Source organism: Lytechinus variegatus, chromosome 9 (genome assembly GCF_018143015.1).
Source record: "Lytechinus variegatus isolate NC3 chromosome 9, Lvar_3.0, whole genome shotgun sequence".
Classification (NCBI taxonomy): domain Eukaryota; kingdom Metazoa; phylum Echinodermata; class Echinoidea; order Temnopleuroida; family Toxopneustidae; genus Lytechinus; species Lytechinus variegatus.
In genome coordinates, this window is record NC_054748.1 from 32,835,945 (window position 1) to 32,842,847 (window position 6,903).

Here is a 6,903-nt window from a genome sequence, read left to right on the forward strand (position 1 = left end):
TGTGAAATAGAGGCAATTCCTTTCTCAGATCAACCAACGGCTGGTTCTTTGAACCATAATGCAAGTATTGTTATAGCCTGTAACATGGGTTACTCTACCGGTATGGGCACTTCAACAGAGCTCATGTGTGATAACGGGACCCTTTCTGCACCTATTCCTATCTGTTATGGTAAGATCCTATCAATCTTGAATATATCTGCCAATTTACAAGAATTCATTTAGTCAGACAATCTAGATTTTCAAACTTGCTTTTTTATTGTGCCATTTTGACTTGATTGGGTTGTGAAATTAAGAACTGATTATTTTTTTTTCTTTACTCATTTTAAGAATTAATTTGTAAAAGATGCTTGCTTTTGGGGGGCATTTTACTGTCTTAAATATTTCTAGCATGTTAAAAAAAATTATTTACAAATATTACAAAGGCAGGTTTTTTTTTTTTTTTTTTTGGGGGGGGCTCTAATTGATTAAACAATAAGTATGTCATTTTTGTTGGTAATATTGTTACTGAGGTATCCTTTTTCCTCTTATAGAAAAATGTGACGTAGATGCAATTCCTTTCTCAAATCAAACAACATTTGATTCTTTGGACAATGATACAAGTATCGTTATAGCCTCCAACATTGGCTGCTCTACCGGTATGGGTATTGCATTATGAAAAATACGAGACATTTGGCATCCTCCATCATAACTTTGAAAGTCTATGGATCTAATTCATAAAACTGGGACATATAAAATAAAGAGTAATCAAGTATCATTGAACATCCTGTTCGAGTTTCAGGTCATATGACCAAGGTCAATGCCATGTTGGGGGTATTTGTTGCATATATAACCTCATAACTTTAAAAGTGTATGGATCTAGTTCATAAAACTTGGACAAAAGAGTAATCAGGTATCATTAAACATTTCATGCGAGTCTTAATTCAGATGACCACAGTCAAAGGTCATTTAAGGTCAATGAACTTTTTGAAGGTATATTATTGGATTTCTGTCATATCTTTCAAAGTTTAGTCTATAAAATGTTTCTATAGGGTTAATCAAGTACCACTGACAAGTCTTAGGTGGCATGATCAAGTTCAAATGTCATTTATTGTCAATGAAAATAGCATTGTATCATTATATGAATGGCGTTTTTTGTGAATAATTATTTTATAGTAGTTTTCATAGTCAGCACTGCTGCTTTATTGAATCGTGTGATTCAGGTGAGACTGCTGGAGGCGCTCCACATGTTGGATTTGGGGACTACTAACCACACAATAGTGATGCGCGAGTAGTGAGTGGTCACGATTATGCCGATTTGCAAACTGTTTTGCTCTTTTGAATGTGCCACTTTGTCTTTATGTGGTTGTGATTGTATTTTCTTACTTAAGAACTGAGCATTTGTTTATTTCACGTACCTTAAGGATCAATTCCTAAAAGATGGATAGCTCTCTGTTCGTGGCATGTATGTTGAGACAAATATTTCTTTTAAAGATATTACACTTGTAAATTGTTGGTGGCCCCAATTGATTGAATAATAATCTAGTTTGTTGTCATTGTTAGTAATATTGTTACGCAGGTATCCCGTTTTTTCCCCTCTTACAGATAACTGTGAAATAGAGGCAATTCCTTTCTCAGATCAACCAACGGCTGGTTCTTTGAACCATAATGCAAGTATTGTTATAGCCTGTAACATGGGTTACTCTACGGTATGGGCACTTCAACAGAGCTCATGTGTGATAACGGGACCCTTTCTGCACCTATTCCTATCTGTTATGGTAAGATCCTATCAATCTTGAATATATCTGCCAATTTACAAGAATTCATTTAGTCAGACAATCTAGATTTTCAAACTTGCTTTTTTATTGTGCCATTTTGACTTGATTGGGTTGTGAAATTAAGAACTGATTATTTTTTTTTCTTTACTCATTTTAAGAATTAATTTGTAAAAGATGCTCGCTTTTGGGGGGCATTTTACTCTCTTAAATATTTCTAGCATGTTAAAAAAAATTATTTACAAATATTACAAAGGCAGGTTTTTTGTTTTTTTTTTTTTGGGGGGGGCTCTAATTGATTAAACAATAAGTATGTCATTTTTGTTGGTAATATTGTTACTGAGGTATCCCTTTTTCCCTCTTATAGAAAAATGTGACGTAGATGCAATTCCTTTCTCAAATCAACAACATTTGATTCTTTGGACAATGATACAAGTATCGTTATAGCCTCCAACATTGGCTGCTCTACCGGTATGGGTATTGCATTATGAAAAATACGAGACATTTGGCATCCTCCATCATAACTTTGAAAGTCTATGGATCTAATTTTAAAACTGGGACATACAAAATAAAAGTAATCAAGTATCATTGAACATCCTGTTCGAGTTTCAGGTCATATGACCAAGGTCAATGCCATGTTGGGGGTATTTGTTGCATATATAACCATCATAACTTTAAAAGTGTATGGATCTAGTTCATAAAACTTGGACAAAAGAGTAATCAGGTATCATTAAACATTTCATGCGAGTCTTAATTCAGATGACCACAGTCAAAGGTCATTTAAGGTCAATGAACTTTTAGAAGGTATATCATTGGATTTCTGTCATATCTTTCAAAGTTTAGTCTATAAAATGTTTCTATAGGGTTAATCAAGTACCACTGACAAGTCTTAGGTGGCATGATCAAGTTCAAATGTCATTTATTGTCAATGAAAATAGCATTGTATCATTATATGAATGGCGTTTTTTGTGAATAATTATTTTATAGTAGTTTTCATAGTCAGCACTGCTGCTTTATTGAATCGTGTGATTCAGGTGAGACTGCTGGAGGCGCTCCACATGTTGGATTTGGGGACTACTAACCACACAATAGTGATGCGCGAGTAGTGAGTGATCACGATTATGCCGATTTGCAAACTGTTTTGCTCTTTTGAATGTGCCACTTTGTCTTTATGTGGTTGTGATTGTATTTTCTTACTTAAGAACTGAGCATTTGTTTATTTCACGTACCTTAAGGATCAATTCCTAAAAGATGGATAGCTCTCTGTTCGTGGCATGTATATTGAGACAAATATTTCTTTTAAAGATATTACACTTGTAAATTGTTGGTGGCCCCAATTGATTGAATAATAATCTAGTTTGTTGTCATTGTTAGTAATATTGTTACGCAGGTATCCCGTTTTTTCCCCTCTTACAGATAACTGTGAAATAGAGGCAATTCCTTTCTCAGATCAACCAACGGCTGGTTCTTTGAACCATAATGCAAGTATTGTTATAGCCTGTAACATGGGTTACTCTACCGGTATGGGCACTTCAACAGAGCTCATGTGTGATAACGGGACCCTTTCTGCACCTATTCCTATCTGTTATGGTAAGATCATATCAATCTTGAATATATCTGCCAATTTACAAGAATTCATTTAGTCAGACAATCTAGATTTTCAAACTTGCTTTTTTATTGTGCCATTTTGACTTGATTGGGTTGTGAAATTAAGAACTGATTATTTTTTTTTCTTTACTCATTTTAAGAATTAATTTGTAAAAGATGCTTGCTTTTGGGGGCATTTTACTGTCTTAAATATTTCTAGCATGTTAAAAAAATTATTTACAAATATTACAAAGGCAGGTTTTTTTTTTTTTGGGGGGGGGCTCTATTGATTAAACAATAAGTATGTCATTTTTGTTGGTAATATTGTTACTGAGGTATCCTTTTTCCCTCTTATAGAAAAATGTGACGTAGATGCAATTCCTTTTCAAATCAAACAACATTTGATTCTTTGGACAATGATACAAGTATCGTTATAGCCTCCAACATTGGCTGCTCTACCGGTATGGGTATTGCATTATGAAAAATACGAGACATTTGGCATCCTCCATCATAACTTTGAAAGTCTATGGATCTAATTCATAAAACTGGGACATATAAAAATAAAAAGTAATCAAGTATCATTGAAACATCCTGTTCGAGTTTCAGGTCATATGACCAAGGTCAATGCCATGTTGGGGGTATTTGTTGCATATAAAACCATCATAACTTTAAAAGTGTATGGATCTAGTTCATAAAACTTGGACAAAAGAGTAATCAGGTATCATTAAACATTTCATGCGAGTCTTAATTCAGATGACCACAGTCAAAGGTCATTTAAGGTCAATCCTACATTCTAAGCTGGAACTTTTAGAAGGTATATTATTGGATTTCTGTCATATCTTTCAAAGTTTAGTCTATAAAATGTTTCTATAGGGTTAATCAAGTACCACTGACAAGTCTTAGGTGGCATGATCAAGTTCAAATGTCATTTATTGTCAATGAAAATAGCATTGTATCATTATATGAATGGCGTTTTTTGTGAATAATTATTTTATAGTAGTTTTCATAGTCAGCACTGCTGCTTTATTGAATCGTGTGATTCAGGTGAGACTGCTGGAGGCGCTCCACATGTTGGATTTGGGGACTACTAACCACACAATAGTGATGCGCGAGTAGTGAGTGGTCACGATTATGCCGATTTGCAAACTGTTTTGCTCTTTTGAATGTGCCACTTTGTCTTTATGTGGTTGTGATTGTATTTTCTTACTTAAGAACTGAGCATTTGTTATTTCACGTACCTTAAGGATCAATTCCTAAAAGATGGATAGCTCTCTGTTCGTGGCATGTATATTGAGACAAATATTTCTTTTAAAGATATTACACTTGTAAATTGTTGGTGGCCCAATTGATTGAATAATAATCTAGTTTGTTGTCATTGTTAGTAATATTGTTACGCAGGTATCCCGTTTTTTCCCCTCTTACAGATAACTGTGAAATAGAGGCAATTCCTTTCTCAGATCAACCAACGGCTGGTTCTTTGAACCATAATGCAAGTATTGTTATAGCCTGTAACATGGGTTACTCTACCGGTATGGGCACTTCAACAGAGCTCATGTGTGATAACGGGACCCTTTCTGCACCTATTCCTATCTGTTATGGTAAGATCCTATCAATCTTGAATATATCTGCCAATTTACAAGAATTCATTTAGTCAGACAATCTAGATTTTCAAACTTGCTTTTTTATTGTGCCATTTTGACTTGATTGGGTTGTGAAATTAAGAACTGATTATTTTTTTTTTCTTTACTCATTTTAAGAATTAATTTGTAAAAGATGCTTGCTTTTGGGGGCATTTTACTGTCTTAAATATTTCTAGCATGTTAAAAAAAATTATTTACAAATATTACAAAGGCAGGTTTTTTTTTTTTTTTTGGGGGGGGGCTCTAATTGATTAAACAATAAGTATGTCATTTTTGTTGGTAATATTGTTACTGAGGTATCCCTTTTTCCCTCTTATAGAAAAATGTGACGTAGATGCAATTCCTTTCTCAAATCAAACAACATTTGATTCTTTGGACAATGATACAAGTATCGTTATAGCCTCCAACATTGGCTGCTCTACGGTATGGGTATTGCATTATGAAAAATACGAGACATTTGGCATCCTCCATCATAACTTTGAAAGTCTATGGATCTAATTCATAAAAGGGGACATACAAAAATAAAGAGTAATCAAGTATCATTGAACATCCTGTTCGAGTTTCAGGTCATATGACCAAGGTCAATGCCATGTTGGGGGTATTTGTTGCATATATAACCATCATAACTTTAAAAGTGTATGATCTAGTTCATAAAACTTGGACAAAAGAGTAATCAGGTATCATTAAACATTTCATGCGAGTCTTAATTCAGATGACCACAGTCAAAGGTTATTTAAGGTCAATGAACTTTTAGAGGTATATCATTGGATTTCTGTCATATCTTTCAAAGTTTAGTCTATAAAATGTTTCTATAGGGTTAATCAAGTACCACTGACAAGTCTTAGGTGGCATGATCAAGTTCAAATGTCATTTATTGTCAATGAAAATAGCATTGTATGATTATATGAATGGCGTTTTTGTGAATAATTATTTTTTAGTAGTTTTCATAGTCAGCACTGCTGCTTTATTGAAATCGTGTGATTCAGGTGAGACTGCTGGAGGCGCTCCACATGTTGGATTGGGGACTACTAACCACACAATAGTGATGAGCGAGTAGTGAGTGATCACGATTATGCCGATTTGCAAACTGTTTTGCTCTTTTGAATGTGCCACTTTGTCTTTATGTGGTTGTGATTGTATTTTCTTACTTAAGAACTGAGCATTTGTTTATTTCACGTACCTTAAGGATCATTCCTAAAAGATGGATAGCTCTCTGTTCGTGGCATGTATATTGAGACAAATATTTCTTTTAAAGATATTACACTTGTAAATTGTTGGTGGCCCCAATTGATTGAATAATAATCTAGTTTGTTGTCATTGTTAGTAATATTGTTACGCAGGTATCCCGTTTTTTCCCCTCTTACAGATAACTGTGAAATAGAGGCAATTCCTTTCTCGATCAACCAACGGGGTTCTTTGAACCATAATGCAAGTATTGTTTATAGCCTGTAAACATGGGTTACTCTACCGTATGGGCACTTCAACAGAGCTCATGTGTGATAACGGGACCCTCTCTGCACCTATTCCTATCTGTTATGGTAAGATCCTATCAATCTTGAATATATCTGCCAATTTTACAAGAATTCATTTAGTCAGACAATCTAGATTTTCAAACTTGCTTTTTTATTGTGCCATTTTGACTTGATTGGGTTGTGAAATTAAGAACTGATTATTTTTTTTTTCTTTACTCATTCTAAGAATTAATTTGTAAAAGATGCTTGCTTTTGGGGGGCATTTTACTGTCTTAAATATTTCTAGCATGTTAAAAAAAATTATTTACAAATATTACAAAGGCAGGTTTTTTTCTTTTTTTTTTTTGGGGGGGGGCTCTAATTGATTAAACAATAAGTATGTCATTTTTGTTGGTATTTGTTACTGAGGTATCCCTTTTTCCCTCTTATAGAAAAATGTGACGTAGATGCAAT